The 16,765-nt window shown below is 49.5% G+C and overlaps 1 long non-coding RNA gene across 1 annotated transcript in view; it reads right to left on the reverse strand.

The window, feature by feature from the left end:
• Positions 1-16,091: 16,091 nt before the first annotated feature.
• LOC109146371 overlaps positions 16,092-16,765 on the reverse strand; it is a 41,351-nt gene continuing 40,677 nt past the window's right edge. Inside the window, exon 5 of the long non-coding RNA XR_002048340.3 lies at positions 16,092-16,684. This is a non-coding gene — a long non-coding RNA (uncharacterized LOC109146371). The remainder of the gene's footprint in view (positions 16,685-16,765) is intronic.

The raw sequence follows: 16,765 nt of genomic DNA on the forward strand, positions 1-16,765 counted from the left end.
AAGGTGTCAGGTACTCGCCGTGCAGGAGCTGAATTGGGGCTTTTCATCAGGTGAGAGGCTTGCCGGCTGAGGAATGCTGGCTCCCGGCTGGAGCTGGCAGGGAGCTGCCTGCGCTGGGCTTGGCAGGTCTGCGATGAAGCCCACAGCCTGCCCACCCTGACCGGGGGCTGTTTGTGGGCTGAGGGCAGCAGGAGCGGTGTCCCCTCGGCAGGGACACAGGGATGAAGTTATTTATAAGTGAGCGGGTGTGCAGAACCCTCAAGGGGGAGAAGTTGCCTTGCTGTTTCAGGAGGCACATCCTGGCTGGTGCATCTCAGCCAGGATGCAGCACTCCGAACATGCCAGCCCAGGCTACACCCTAGCTGGGGATGTGTCAGAGGTGCAGTGTGCCTGCAAGTCCTCAGCAGAAGGCCTGCAGCATCCAGGCAGCCTGAGGGGACAGCCCAGAGAGACATGCTTTAGGGAATCCTTTCTCACCACAGCACACACAGGATACTTTTGCAAGGGATGCTTTTAAGACTCACATTTCAGCCCAGGAGTATAACTGTGCTTTCAAGTTTACTCTGGTTTGAAAAGCTGGGGAATCTGCAGTATTTGGAGGGAATGTCTGCTACTTCAAGCCTCATTTTCCTGTCTACTTTGGAGGCGAAGAATCCATAACCCATCTGACAAAACAGCTTTGATTTCTGAATTAAGCTTCTGTGCACCTCAAAACTGACTGTAATGTCTGTTATCAAAATTGACATTTCCCCCACAATAACTGCCACTGCTGTACAAAGGATTTGGGTTCTAGTTCAGGCAGAGATGACTGATATGAACCAGACAGCAGCACACACAGTTATGGCTACTGCCTGGGTTGTTTATTTGGGTTTTTATAACAGATATTTTGCCATTTCTGGCCCAAAGTCGCATGGAGGTTTTACCTCAAGAAGCTGCCAGTGATGAGCCATTAATTTCCAGTGATCACCATGCAATTAGCCAGAGTCACTGGGGGAAATGCTGCCTCCAAAACTGCTGGAGGCTGCTCAGTGTTAGAAAGTGGGAACTTACTTCAAAATAAATAAATGAGGAGAGTTCATTTAAAGGGCCCTAAAGGCAAATTCATTTCAGGCCATAGCTTTGATATGGAAGCTGTGGATGTGCCCATCTATGATGCTCTGAAGGCTGCGCAGCTTAAGAGGAAAAGCAGAAAGGCCCATGTGGGAAAGAAAATCAACAACATTTGCTGAAATGACAGGGTTTCATTGCGTATTTGAGCTGGATGGGGCACTTCAGAAAAAGGAAATCCAGCCTTAGTACAGGCAATAGAGGCAATATAAAGCATGCCAGGGATTACCTAACAAGGGAATTAGGATGGGATTTCATCAGAGCAAATGGCAAAAAATGTTATAAAATGAAAAGGTACAAAAATAAGCAGTGAAAAGACATAACAATCCATAAAATCTAATGTTTGCAAGTAGGTGGAATCCTGGGAGGGAAACAGAGGGTGATGGCAAAAAGTAGGAATGGGAAGCTGAGGGGTTTCTTTGGATTGTTCAGGCCCACAGAGGGTGGGGGTAGACAGCTACTCTGAATCAGCTCATTTCAGGTTTTAAAATGAGCAATGGGGGGTATCAAAAGAAGATGCTGGAATAAATTGACATGCCAAAGAGCAATAAGTCACTGAGTGCCAATGAGGCATCCAAGACTTGTGTAGGAACATAAGAATGAAATGACTGAACTACTGACAGAAATATGCACACGAAGATCTGTGCTCAGCAGCAATCAAAAATAACCAGGCAAATGATAGGACGCAGCAGGGATGGGAATGGGTGGAATCTGGAATACATTATAAAGCCATCACAGAGCCAGCAGGGTGCCCTCCTCCCAAGCTGCTCCCTCTCCTGCGGTCCTGTGCTGCCCCACCCCATGGGATATGGGGAGCAGAGGGGCGGAAAGGCTGGGGGGCAACAGCAGTGGAGTGCACCAGGGACACCAGGAAGGAGAGTAGTTTGGTGGAGCGAGCAGGCAAGGAGGAGATGTTGGGATAGGGATACCCACACAACTCAGTATCCTACACCTCACCCTCTTCTGTTACCCAAAAGTGAGGTGTCAGGGAGTAATTCACGCAAGATGCTGTGGGACTCACTGATGTGCAGCAGTGCAGCAGTTCTTATCTTAGCAGCGATTTGTACAATATGTACCAGCTCAGGTGGCCTCACACAGACACCCACAGCTTGTCCAGTGTTCCAAGTGCAAGGGAAGGTGACAAGCCATCTGACTTCTCTGGGCTGCTGACAAGGAGGAAGTTGTCCTCCTCACATGCCAACTGCAAGGCCCTGGAACATCTCTTTAAGACAACACCCCTGCTCAGGGGGTGCAGGAGGAGGGGTGCAGGCAGCAGGGGAGTGGGACCTATGGGGCAGGGTGCTGAGGAAACACTTCCCTCCCAGGGGGCAGAGAAAGATGGGAAGGCAGTAGGAGAGAGGAGAGGAATTCCCTTTGGGTCTGTCTTTTTTGATGAGTGTTTTTACTCATGTCTGAACTGACTGAAGGCCTTTTACAGCCTTTTACAGTCCTAGAAGACTTGTTCATGGTGGTATCCCAGCATCCTTGTCCACACTCTGTCTTGGTCATTTTGTGTCCCCAGAGAGAAGCAGCAGGGGACAAAACAAGTAAATGAGCATAATTCCTACCACTGTCTTACATGGCGACCAGCCTTGTCAGGACAGGAGGTGTCTTACCTCACTCTATGCTCTGGCCTTGAAGGCAGTTCCTGCTCATGGACCAGTCAGCACAGCTTCCCTGGGAGTCAAGGCTCGGTGAAGGAGAGGGTCTCCAGCAGATGATGATTCATGGTTGATCACTTTTAGCCAAAGCTGGATTGAATCAACTCCTCTCTCCCATGGCTCTGCCAGGTCTCATGGCCCAGGGAGGGGAGGAGAGAGGAGAAATAATGAGATTTCCCATCCAGAATCGAGGGGGATTTATAGCTGTTGTGATAACCTCGGCCGTTAGTGAGGCTCGCACAAGAAACCATGCTGATTTCCAAGTTCCTGATTTACTAAACAACAGAATGAAAAGTCAGCATAAATCTCTTCTGCTTGCACAAGTGGCAGCTGTGGGGAGCCTGCCACAGGGATATACGAGGGCTGGTGCCCGGTTGTCTTGGCTCTGGGGTATCCTCTGAGCTCTGCCCAGCGCAGGCACTGGGTGGCAGTCTGGACACAGCCACCTCGCCCTGCCATGACATGCAGCAGCCACTCCTGGAGCCGGAGCACAGAGCCAAACTGATGGTATCAGGGCAGTGGCTCCATACTGGGGCAGTGGCTCCAGTAGGTCCAGGCAGGGCATTGGGAAACTCTGGGGCAGGTTCCCAGAGAGGGGCAGGATGGGATTTTCCAGGGCTCATCTAGGCAAAGCCATGGCCCCGCCAAGGCAGTGCTGGAGACAGTCCTGCTGCTGGTGGGAGGCTGGTCTGGAGACCCTGAGTCCCCTTCCACTAGCCTGTTGAGATCCTGGATTTACAGTAGAACATTTCCCCCAGGCATTGCTGTACCAGCCCAGGATGTTTCTGCTCTCTCTTGCATGCAGCCCCTTTGGTCTAAAGATGCTATCAGCATCCTTCCCAAGAAGATAAACCTGCCTTTCCAGACCAGATGGCAATGTTCTCATCCTACAGAAATATCTGTGTTTTCCTGCTACTACTAAATGTGAAACAGGAGTTTATAAAAAGAAAAAAGTTAAAAACCCAAGAACTTACATGGCGACAGGGTATGTGACAGTGTGTGCTATGGCAGCAGGGCATGGATGGTGCTGGACGCACCAAATCAGTGTCAGGCTCCTGAGAACCTGAACAGCTCTCAGACATGCATGGAGTGAGTCAGAACAATGCTTGGTGTAACTGTACATTTCAGGATCACTTTCCAATTGAAGGGGAACAACGGAGCAGCTCTTGAAAGATCATCAGTACTACCGTGGTAATGAAGCACGTCCAATATCCTCAGGCTTCTGTTCGGGAAAGGTGGACATGGGTTCTACCATAAAAAACAACAGAAGGGCCCACGTGGTTTGAGCAACAGCCCTGAAAGAACCCATAAGGTTAGAAGCAAATTAAATTGGTGAGAAGGGAAACAGGCAAGTTGAACACACTGATATCTATGTATGGACATATCATATCATAGCAAAGAAAAGTTACTATCCTGATAAGATGAAGAGAACCAGACACACTGCCAACACCAAATGGTACAGGGGAAGTTTCAAATAGCTGAATGTGCTCAGTACTAAGGACAGGAAGAAATAATACTAATTTGTGAAATGAAAACACGCAGCAAGCCTCTACAGAGGAGGTTTGTTGGGGCAGAACTAGGCAATCATCAGCTCAGGAAAATGCAGTATCTAAGGCAGAGAAGTAACTAGAAGGTGCTTGGACTCAGTACAATTCACTGACCTCTTGGAGATCCATCACTGCTGCAGGCAGCAGGAAGGGAGACTGGACATGGCTCCAAGGGGATTTGGTGTCCCAGGTCTGTGACTCCCTGAACTCCACAGCTGGGTCATGTTCCCAGCATCAGCCTCAACCTGGGGAACAAGCAAAAACTCTGGACAAAACCCCTAAAATAGGATTTAGTAATTTCTTTCCCCATCCATCTACCTGCAACCGTTCCTGGAAGAAGCCCATTCCCTAGGTTTGCCAGGATCCTTCCTATATGCCTGTGATGGGAGAGTGACATCTGTAAGATGAAAAACTGGATTGCACTAGGAGATTAGCTAGACTTCCCTTGCTGGTTTCTCTTCCTGAGCAAACTAGCCTGCAGACCCCAATATCATACTGAATCTGGTCCCACAAACTGTCTCCCAACCTACAGAGACTTACATAAAATTCAAGTATTTCATCCTTATTCACGGGTTAGGCTGGAGGATGTGTTGCTCTTTGCTGAGCAGGGGAGTGCACACTGCACAGTGATGATTGTGAGGCTTGCACAGAAGAAAATGTTTTTTCTGGATAAATAATCGCATCACATAACTCACAGCACATGTTCAGCATCCAATGAACAGAGTTCCAGCAGCCAGCTCATTTTCATCAGTGCAATGCACACCATTGTTTCATCCAAAGCACAATCTTGGCCCTTGAGACTCAGGAGACATCACGGTGCGGACCCTGGATTATTGGACCAGGGTTACTGGCTATGGATTTTAGAGTTAATCTTACAGAGTCCTCAGCCTTCAAGGTACTGTAGAACTCAGCATGACAAAATGTATCAGGGCAAAGCACTGCCCTAAGGCTTAGGCACTGAGCAGGGCTGTCTGTTTGATACCACATGTGCAGGGGCGTCTCTTCAGGACTGCCCTCAGACCCTCTGGTGGTCCCTTGTCTGTGCTCCAGTGCAGGTTACACCTTCATCCCCACAGTCTGCCTGGACTGGTACCAGTCCAGCCTTGCTGTCATCACAGGAAGAACATTCCCCTGAGATAGAAAAATGAACTTTTAGCATTAAATTCTGCCCAGATCATCACTGCCTAGGACACAGAAACACAAAGGTGCTGCAGAGTCGTCCAGACATCCAGGTCATCTGGGGGTCTGGCTGTACCTCACCTGGCCTAACATGAGTGGATAGTCTGCCCCAGGTTAAGCCCCATCTTCCTGCCAGATAATTAAAGCCTGGTCAAAACAATCAAGACATTTTTGTCTCCCAGGAAACCCTCCTCCAACAGTTTCCTATAGTGGGGAGTCCCCAACTCTCATGACAAAGCCCCATGGCGGGAAGATTTTCCAAACCTGTATCCTTATCATTCTTTGCCAAATCCCTGAAATTTCTTCAATAAATACCTAAACTGTAGACAGGCTTTCTGTGGCATGGGTCACAAATACCCTCTGGCTGCAGAGATGATGTACTAAGACCAGCTTGTTACTGTACAGTTCACATCAGCTGCCAGGATTTCACATTCTTCAGAGAGTCACAGAGTCGTTTGTGTTGAAGGGACCTTAAACCATTCCCACCCTCTGCCATGGGCAGGGACACCTTCCACTAGACCAGGGTTCTCCAAGCCCCGTCCATCCTGGCCTTGGACACTTCCAGGGATGGGGCAGCCACAACTTCTCTGGGCAGCCTGTGCCAGGGCACAGGGAAGAATTACTTCGTTCACTTCTTCATTCACACCTAATCTAAATCTCTCCTCTATTGGTTTAAAACTGTTCACCCTTGTCCTATCCCTTTCTGCTCAAGTAAAAAGTCCCTCTCCCTCTTTTTTATAACCTCTTTCTCAATTTTCATTGTAAAAATTTAGACCAAGAGACTTTTTGACTGGACGGGATGCATTCTCCATGCAAGAGTCCCTGCACTGACCTTAGAAATGAATTGCAAGCAGGGAATGAGGAGGCCAACACTGAGAAACAGGTGATGGGATAAGATAAGGCAGGATGGCATGGCGTGGTGTGGCATGAATTTACATGGCACAGGGAAGGGATGGCCGGGGATGGAGAGCAGAGGTGTCATGCTTGTGATGTGACCTGCATGTCCCATCCTCACCTGTGGGAGCTTCTTGCAGCAGATACCAATGGGGACAAATTTTCGTGCGGTGTTTTTCTTTCCTTCCAGTAAAAGAAAAATGGTTTAACAGGTTTTGTACCTCACTGCCTCTTTGCTGCCATTTTCAGTCCACATTTTTGCACTGAAATACCTCAAGCAACTGAATACAACTGCTCCTCTAGGTTTCCTCTGCTTGACAAAAGGCTGCTGAGAAATCTCAGATTCTCATTTAAGCTGCCTGCTTGTAGGGGCAAAGTAGGGGAAAAGAGTCACGAAAAACACACAAAAGCTCTGGAGATGGAGTAGGGCCCACGCAGGGTCCCAAGCCCCACTGAGAAACCCTTGTTTGGTAATAAAAATATTCCAAGCCATTTAATAAAACTTGACAAATTGCATTAAAGTGTTTCACAGCTCTGGTCATTTTCCCATCTGTGACGACCCAGGAACCAAACAGAGCTGAGTTTATAAAGGACTGTGGGGGAGCAGTGCTTATTAGATTACAAAGAACATGACTTGTTGTGAAAAAAACCAAAAAGTCATGGTTTTTGTCATGAAAGTCTAGGCTGTGACAAATTCAATGTGTTAATCATGATGGATTTTTACTGGAAATCCTCAGCACAGAGCAGGGTCATTACAGAACTAGCCTCATGCCCCACTCAAGCCCTCCTGCCTCAGCCGTGGATGAGCAGTGACAAAACTGCGCCCTGGGATTATCCTTCTGCATGCCAAGGAGACAAACTGGGACAATCATCCCCAAAAAAGGGACTGCTAGACTCCTCTCTTCCACAACAGCCTCCCTTGTTGTGTCCAGGGCTGGCTGGACCATTTTCTCTGACCAAATCTGTGTTTCACATCTCTGCCTGCCTGACCCATCCCTTGTTTCTGCAGATAAATCACCCTCTTGTCCTCCTCGGGAAGCACGGTCCACGATCACAAATGAACCTTTCTCCACAGGGCACACTGATGTCAATCCACAGCTTTATTTTTTCACTTCTTCCATTTTTTTTTTCCCTTTTCTCCTCCCTTTGAGAGGCTCTTTCAAACAGGTCCCCTTCCCCTTTGGCCCAGAGGTTTCTTTTCTGAACTTGCAAGCCTTCCCATCCTGCACTGTTGCTTTCCCGTCAGATACCACACCTCATCCTGGACTGCTTCCTCATGGGGTGGAGTGAGAAATAACTGCAAGGGGGGCCTGGGGAGCATGTGTGGGAGACACGATTTTAGCTGCTGGTCCCCCCACTGCCAAGACAGTGCTTGAGCTGCAGCAACAGCTTTGGAGAGGGTGGTCCCATGGGAAGAAGAGGGCAGGGTGATGAGCTAGTGTGTTTAGTGATGAGGTTGGAGAATGGGCACTGGAGAAGGGGTGGGAAGAGAAGGTCAGTGGTTGGTAGGGAGGAGAGTGAAGGTCTGTGATGGGGTGGTGTGCAGGCGTCTGGACCTTGCCAGAAAAGTATGAGGAACAAAAGGGAGGGAATCACGCCTGAGATGAAAAAAGAAAAGAGGTGGCTAGGGTCAGAAGGGGAGAGAACAGTGAAGAAGGACTGCATCAGCAGACACAAGTTTGAAGAAGAAGACAGCTCAGCTGAGAAAAGCCCCTGCCACAGCCCTGCAGGGAAAGCATCTTCCCTTGTCGTTCCACGCTCCTCAGCCCTTTCCAGCAGCAGCCCTAGTCTCCAGGCTGTGGTGGGGTTAACGCCACTGCAAGGCTCTGAGAGCTGCTCCATCTAGCAGAGGACATGGTGGTATGCAGGTCTCATTGTGGTCCCCAGGGGAAGGGTGGAGACCTGCCCTGGGTGTCCCCAGAGACGTCCATTCCCAGGCTGTGCATCCATTCCCAGGATGTAAGTAAGCCACTTCCCATTCGCTCCAGCTGGGCTCCAGTGTCTCCCAGCACATCCTCTAGCCTTCATGACACCATTTCCCCTGTTTAATCTTCATGGTGGGTGCTGCATGGAGAAGGGGGGCAAAGAGCAGCCCATGCCGGTAGGATACGACTATTTTAAGCCAGCAAAGGAGGATGCTCAGCCAAGCAAACCTACAAACCAGAGCCACATTATCCTATCCACAGTAAAGTGTCCAGCCCTTCAGGGCTGTTCCACAGACTCCTTTAGAGCCGTATTGCCTGGCATGGAGGAGCCATCCACAGCCCCTTTCCCAGCAGAAGCATCCCAGCGTCCTGCTGCCCAACAGAGGGTGCCACATACACCAAAAAAAGAGCAATGGGAACCCGCCCTCTTTCGCCACGGCTCCCTCCTCTTTCTCTCTGACCCTCCCCATCTTCGCTTTTCTCCCCTGCTCCCTTTTATGCCTGCTGGTCCCTTCCTGCTTACTAACTCTCCAACCCACCTGAGGAAAGTGCCCCCACTACAGATCTGCACAGAGGATTTATGAGCCCAGCTCTCAGGGGAAGGAGCCTGGGCATAAATCACAGAATATTTAAGAAAGCGATCTGCATTTATTACACTTAATACTATATTTAGCATGTCCAAGAGGACCTTATAAATCAGAGACAGTGCAGATCTCAATTTGGGGTCCTGGGGGAGCCCATCCGCTCGGTAAACGTGTGCGAAGCCCGAAATCAGCAAGAGCAAATTTATGTTTGAATTCTTTGCTAAGTTTATTTGCCTAATTAGGGCTGCATATGATGCTGATGGTTTCCTGAATTGGGCTGGGAATTCGGGGCTCACTGCTTCTCCCCACACACACATCGGCCACACTGGTCCATCTTCCAGGACCATGCCAGCAAAATCTGTGAGCATCTGTCACACTGAGGGATGACAGCACTGATGGGTGATCATTAGCCTTCTGTTAATCCCAGGTTAATGCACTGTGCTCCAGCTCAACCTCAGCCTGCTGCTGCAGGCTCTGAAGAGACAGAAAGTCCTCTTGTATTTCATAGAGAGCCCCAACTCTTCTTGGGCCTGTCTCCTTCCCTGTTCGCTGGTATTTAATGCTCCATCATCCCAGGCCAGATCAATGCCTCCCCAACACCTGTGCTGGATCAGCAACTTGCCTTCATCTTCTACAAATTAGGCAGCTTGCTGGTCTCTTTTGTGGCTCTCAGAACCTTTGCCAGAAGTTTGGACTCAGGCAAAGGATGACTTGAAAGCGGTGATGGTGTTCAGGGAAAAGGGGAGCATGAAATGAGGACTGGTCCATAGAGCCTTGTTGTTGTCCAAAACTGAGGGCAACGGAGGTCAGTGGGGAAGTGGGAGTTTGGTCCCTTCAGTAGAATGACAGACCTTCTCCAGCCATGCTTAAACAGTCATTCCCATCCTGCTTCTGTTTCCATGTGCATGAAATTCCCAAGCCAGTGGATAAAAATGAGAGAGAAGAGCATGATGCTTTTTTCCAGCTGAAGTGTCCCTGGACAAGTGAGCACTTGGCAGGGCAAAACCCTGAAGCACCTCTCCGCAGCCCCAGCCAGTCAGGACAGCCAGTCCCACAGGGTACATCCGTGCCTACGCCGCTCCAGGATTGGTGGTGGCAATTCATCACAGTGACCAAGTCACTCCCCACCAGCTCCGAGCTGAATCTGGCTGAGCATTGTTCCCAAAATAACTGAGGGAGAGGCACGGGTTGCAAACAGAAGCAGCCATCTGTCCTCCTGGCACACTGTTTAAACCTAGGTGGATAGAGAAAAGCCCCATGTGTTGTTCACCTGGTGCTAAGAGGTTTACGCAGTGACCCTGCCAAGCATCCTCAGGACCAGTGGATCAGCCCTGGCTCCCAAAAGGGGCACTTCCAACCTCAGGCACATCAGAGATGCTATGACAGTGCCAATTGATGCAGGGTCTTGTGCAGTGCTGGGGTCAACAGAGACATTTCCTCACCTTGCTGAGGTCCTCATGCCCCATCCAGGCATGCTCACCTCAGCGGCCAAAGCTTTGCTCCTTCCCAGAAAGCCCTGCTGCCCAGGTGCCTGCCCAGGAGCTGTGGGACCCTGTGGCTGGGTGCGTGCATGTCGGTCTGTCTGTCTCCTCTCACAATTTTCCAGGAAAGTTGCTGTGATTTATGAGCCGTGGACAGTGCTAGCTGAGTGCTCAGGAGGGCTTGATTACAGTTTCCCAGAGGAAGCTGTCTGTTTGGAGATGGCAAGGTGACAGGGTTTATACAGCACAGCACAATGTGTCTAAGCAAAGCTGTCAGCCGGAGACGGATGAAGTGACTGAGAAAGCCCATTACTTCATTCACACCTCAACAGGCAAACAATAAAACACTTACACACAGCGGGCAGTGCAGGGGGAGTCATCCACCAGCCCCTGAAAAAATGCACCAAGCTGCTGCGGAGGCATTTGCTGCACTCCTGGCTCAGCAGGATGGGGCAAAGGAAAGGATAGAGGGGACAAGCAGCATGGAAGAAAAATGTCACTCCTCACAGACATGCATTTGTCCCCAAGGTGATGTGCGACGTTGTTGTGTTGGGTCATAATAAACCCCTGACTTGTGCTCCTACTGCAGCAGCAGAAGTGAAAGGCCAGGCCTGAACAAGGGACCCATCCTGGATCGTGCATGAGGCCCCCAGCCCATGCAAGGTCTGCCAGGTGGCTGGTGCTCACACTCCTGGGGCCAAGAGGTGGCATGGCCCTGAGTGAGGGACCCACAGGAGAGTGTGCTGGGCAGGTGTGGCTTTGCCTGCTGCCCTAAGTGGCCCATTTAGCCCAGCCGACCTGGGAGCAGTGCCTGGGTTTGCACAAAAGCCACAACTCAGCATGCAGCAGCCCCTCCATGGTGACCACCAGCTAAAACCCACCTGTACAAGGAGCTGATTGGGGCACAGGCAGCAGTTGTCAATCAAGAGCAAACAGCACAAAAAGACTTGGCAAAATGTGTGGTTTTCTTTCATCAAATCACCTCACACAGAACTGCAGGTCAGTGATCCTAGCACGTGGAGAAAGCTGTAACCCCGCTCCCTCAGGATGACTACTACAACAATGAGAGGGGCAGAAACAACCCCCAGCCTCTCCCCCACACCCCCCAGGCAGCAACCTCGTGCACAGTGGAATAACAGGACAATAAAATCAACAGGGCTCACACTGGGACACACTAACTGTATGTCCTTGGCTGACACTCAAGTATCTGAAAGTAATGACTCAGGATGCAATTCCTGTTAGGAAGCCTGTTTTGCTTTTACTGCTGCCTCCCAGCTGAGCGGGCCCCGAGGAGAAGGTACATCCATCTCTCCTAGGGCTGAGCGGAAGCTGAGCTCTGCTAATGCTCCAGCCTTGAACTCTTTGCCAGACTAAGCTCTCCTCAAAAGCAGAAAATTAATTACCTGGCTGGTTTATGGGCTTTTCACAGGAAAGAGAAACCCCTGATGTTCTCACTTGCAGTGTTGGGGATGGAAAGCACCAGCACTGAGCTTGTTTATTGCTATGAGGTGCCAACGCCAAGCTCACATGCTAAAATTTTCTAGGAAACGTCGTAATGCCCAGTCAAATAGCTCTGAAGTTCAGCCTGCAAACTATACCATGTAAAGCAGAGGCTGTCAGATTTAATGCCACAGAGACCCTGGCCATTGTCATGTGGTTGGGAAAGCAATCCCACACCAGTTAAAGAATCCCTCTTCCTTCTGTGGGAGAATCAAGCCCAAGGAGAAAGAGGTTTTCTTACTTTCCTTTCCTGGGATATATTCCTAATCCAGTTTCTGTACATTAGGCTAGAGTGCAGGACATGCTGTGGTGGGTGCTGATGCTTTGGCTCTGATGGATTTTGGTTTTTCATGTGGTTTTTCCCTGCTCTATTACAGCATTACTGGCTATATAGAATCATGGAATGGTTTGGGCTGGAAGGAACCTTAAAGCTCATCTCCTTCCACCCCCTGCCATGGGCAGGGACACCTTCCACTATCCCAGGGTGCTCCAAGCCCCGTCCAACCGGGCCTTGAACACTCCTAGGGATGGGGCAGCCACAGCTGCTCTGGGCACCCTGTGCCAGGGCCTCAGATTAATGAACCAAGGTTGCTCATCACACCAAACCTGGGTGCACTATAGCAGAAGACGCATTGCTCTTTCCATGCTCTTTCCATTCTCTCTGATGGAGTTTTCTGGGAGAGTTTCAGACTAAAGAAAAAAAACAAACAAAAAAAAAACCCAACCTTTAAAAAGTCGTAATTTTTTGGAAAAAATCCTAATCAAACTTGGCCACAGAAAAAACAATATTTCATAAAAATGGGATATTTTGAAAGAAGGCCCTTTATTTCCAAGGAAAACAGCACTTGTTCATAATAATTGTGTGGGATTGCTCCTAGCCACATTAAACCAGAACAGCCCTGCCTAGGGATAGGAGCTGGCACAGCCACCCAGCATGGCACAGCTCCCAGTCCCCACCACAGCAGGGCCTGATGTGCACTCACACAGGTGCTTTATTTATGAAAAGTGTATTGAAAAATGAAAACTTATCCCTTCTCTCCCCATCCCTTCCTCTCTGTGCCAGCATCCAGCACTTCACATGTGCCTTGACATCTGCAATATCAGGGCATAGCAGCAGCTGCAGGTTTTGCCCAGTTTCAGTAGGAAATAAGGACTTTCTCAATTTACCACTTATTAAGACCCTTGTTACCAGCTTTTGGAAAGCCTGGCAGCCCTGGCAGATGAGGACAGCTCTTGGGTGAGTCGCTGGAGCGTGACTGCCAGGGATGGCTTTGCATTTTGCAACCCCACAGCCAGAGCTGCCAAGCAGGATTGTGCAACCTGTGTTCCAGACACAGGCGTCCTTGTGCAGCAAAGCAGCCTCTCCGGAGCAGCCAGCACACTCCTTCTGGGGCAAGGGTGAGTCACCTGGGACCTGCTGGGACCAGATAGACTGAAGGTGCCTCTGCCTCATAAGGCTTTGCTGAAATGTCTTGGAGTTCAGAGGGAGGGGTGACAGCTTCCAACCAGTTATTTCTCTAAGCCAGTGTCATACTCTTAAAGAGTAATGTGTCACATGCAGAAACACACAGAGAAAGAAACCGACTCAAAAAACCCACTTTTTGACACCTCAGAAGCCCTTTACAGACAAACCTCTCAACTGCAGACAGTGTTATTTTGCAGATGTGCAGAAATCCTCTCCTTAGATGGCAGTTGCTGTCTAGCTCTTCTACCTGCAAATGTTGCAGGAAAACCTACATGGGATTTTCCTGGCTAGACAGGTGATTTTTTTTTAACACCCATTCAGGCCAGCGGTGCTTTGCAGAGCAACCCTGTGTGCCCCCAGTGGAAAGGGATCCTGCACTAAGTGATGCTGTATTTTGAAGGAGAACCACAGCATTAGGGGAACACATCACACCTCTTCCTTTAGCTCAGATGCAGGTGGGAGTTGACCCTTTGCTAGCCACTCTGACTCGATTTGCCCCAAGGTGAGATGTTTCTAATGTCTCTCATTGTAGAAGCTTTAATTTTGGGGTAAATGGGTGACAATTTGCCTTATTTCATAGTTTGTGACTAGATCCTGGCTCCCTGCTGGAGAAATTTTTCTGGAGAGGCAAGGAAGAACTTTGGGAGGCAAGGAACAGGGAGCTGAAGAGAAGAGATGCAGCCAGGGTCAAATCACGCTGCCCGATCCAAACATTCACCCTAGGAAAAAGGAATGAAGCTGGGACACATCCCCTCTTCCAGGGCCAGCATCCCACTACCTCTCACCTCTCCGTGACACTGGGAGGGAGCTTCCATTTATCTTGGACATGAATATCTGGAGTGCTGCAGGACAGGCAATACCCCTTTGGCCTCATCTCACACTTTGGCTGAGGCAGGAAGCCGGGGCAGGTGTGGGATGTGCAGGCTCCATGCACTGCTGTAGAAAATAGGGTTACAAAATTCCCAGCACCATGTTCTGGTGCTGTTCCAGCAGGACATTCGGATAATGGGAAACTGCAGAAATAAATCTGAGTCTTGGCTCTCCACAGCCTGGGATCTGCCCAGCTGGATCTAAGACGTGGGCTGGCCTTACGGCACCCACAGCCCAATGGGACCAGAAGCAGGGGCTATCTGCTGTCTTTTGCTTCTCTGCCCCATCTGCCTTCCTAAAAATAAACCCAGATTCTTGGAAGATAAAGCCCTTCAAGATCCCTTGATCTTTATTTTTAGGGTTGGGGTTTTTTTTCCTCCTTTTAAGTTTGCTGTTTCCAGAGGTTTCAGCTGTTTCTTTGGATCTGAAAGTGATGAAAGAAAGGAAGCAAACACAAGACAGCACTTCCAGCCACTCTGAAAGTCTGGGTGTACACTGTAATCCAGCCCCCTCAAACCCTCCAGCCTCAGTATCCTGTACACACTCACCTGCAGCTCCCCTGCCTTAGTCATCCAGCTGGAGCTGAGCATGGGATGAAGCTGTTCTCCTGGAAAACTTACTACCTCTCTCTGATCCACAAGGCAGAACCCAAGGGGAGGTCTCAGCTCCAGGAGCAGACTTAGGCCCCTGTATATCCTGTGCATGGTATGTGGGACTGGACTCACTCACAACTATGTGGTTGGTAGCATGCGGTGCTGGGGCACAGTTGGAAACACCAAAGGCAGGACAGTGCTGGAGCTGTTTCTCAGCTGGTCCCAGAATTATCAGCCAAACCATGAGGAGACTGATCAGAGCTGAGGCACAGGGACCCATCCTTTCTATTCTGGTCAGGAAGGGCTTCATCCCTTTGGGGCACCTCTCTAGCACACAGGTTGTCAGTTAGGGGTCAGTCAAGTTGCTTGACCTCCTTAGGCAAGAGTCCTCATTTTTCATAGAATCAGAGAATCTTAGAATGGTTCAGGTTGGAAGGGGCCTTAAAGCCCATCCCATCCCAACCCCTGACATGGGCAGGGACACCTTCCACTCTCCCAGGGTGCTCCAAGCCCCGTCCAATCTGGCCTTGAACACTCCCAGGGATGGGGGCAGCCACAGCTTCCCTGGGCACCCTGTGCCAGGATGTCATCACTCTCACAGGGAAGAATTTCTTTCTAATATCCAATCTAAATCTGCCCTCCATCAGCTTCATCATCTACCCTTCATCTACATTCATCCATCTATCCTTCATCAGCCTCCATCAGTTTTTGCTTGTCTTCAACAAGGAAGCTTCCCAGAGAGCTGTGTAAGCTGTATGGGAGGCCCTTCCAAAGCATTTCTTCTGGTGCCAGCAGCCTGGAAAGCCCATCTTCTGGTGACAGGCCAATGGCTCCAACCAGTCACCTCTCATGCTCAAACTGAGCAGTGTCACCACCGCTCAGTGGTGGGTAAGACAGAGTTTCTGTCCAAGCTTTGGCCAAGCTGACCTGTGGTGAGACACTCAAGTGCAGATGTTCAGGTGCTGGGCACCCAACAGAGCAGATGGGGACACCACAATCACACATCAACCAAATCAGCCTTTTGTTGAATCCAACTCTCATGACTACCAGACCACAAAATGTTCCCAGAGGCAAAGAGGACCCCAGTGTGCTGGCAGTCCCTAGACAAGTGGGATCTTGAGGGACAGACAACCAACACTTGAGCAGAGTGTCACTCCACGTGCAGGAAAGATGGTTGGCAGGTATCTCTGTTTTTGAAAACCAACCATGCTTAGTTATTTTTGGCTAGCTTAGGCCAAAGAGCTTAAATGAAGCTGCAGCCCAGCAATAAGTGCTGTATTTCCCATAAAGATGAAACAGAGAGATGTTTTTAATCAGAAACTACAAAAGAAAGACGTTTCATGAGTAACATAAAGCTAACAAGCCCATCCATCAAAACTGGGAAATAATAACATAGCTAGATTAGAAATGGGATTAAGGCCCAAATGAGTCACCTACAAAAAGACCAGATATTGTCATGCACTGGGCATCCAAACTGGCACACAGTGGTGGCCCAGTGCACCAGCATCAATAGGGTCAGATACAGCGGGACAGATGTGGGCAGAAAGTGGCAGGAGCTGAAAGGTCTCATCAGGTCTCTGCAGTGCACCATGACCAGAAATTTGGCTGAATTTTTCAGGTCAAATTCAGCAGCTCAAGGGAATGCACTTTTAAATTTGAATGGAGTTGCATTCCAAATCCTTGATTCACTTGTAGGATACCTGACATTTTACAGAAGGAGCTGGAGAACAAGGTGTGTTCCCTATGGAGCTGTTACATGACCTTTTCCTGGCACACAGTCTTTAATGGGTGAAGGCTGGTCGGAAAGCCACAAAAGTCACACTGCTGGAGATGATCCATGGCTGCAGCTGTATATCAGGCACCTCCAATGACACATCCCTGGAAACAAACAGAACAGGAAATTTTGGATAAACTGTGGGGTATTTACCCAGTCAAACCATTTCAGAGGCAGACCATCTC

The sequence above is a fragment of the Corvus cornix genome, chromosome 21 (genome assembly GCF_000738735.6).
Source record: "Corvus cornix cornix isolate S_Up_H32 chromosome 21, ASM73873v5, whole genome shotgun sequence".
Taxonomy (NCBI): domain Eukaryota; kingdom Metazoa; phylum Chordata; class Aves; order Passeriformes; family Corvidae; genus Corvus; species Corvus cornix.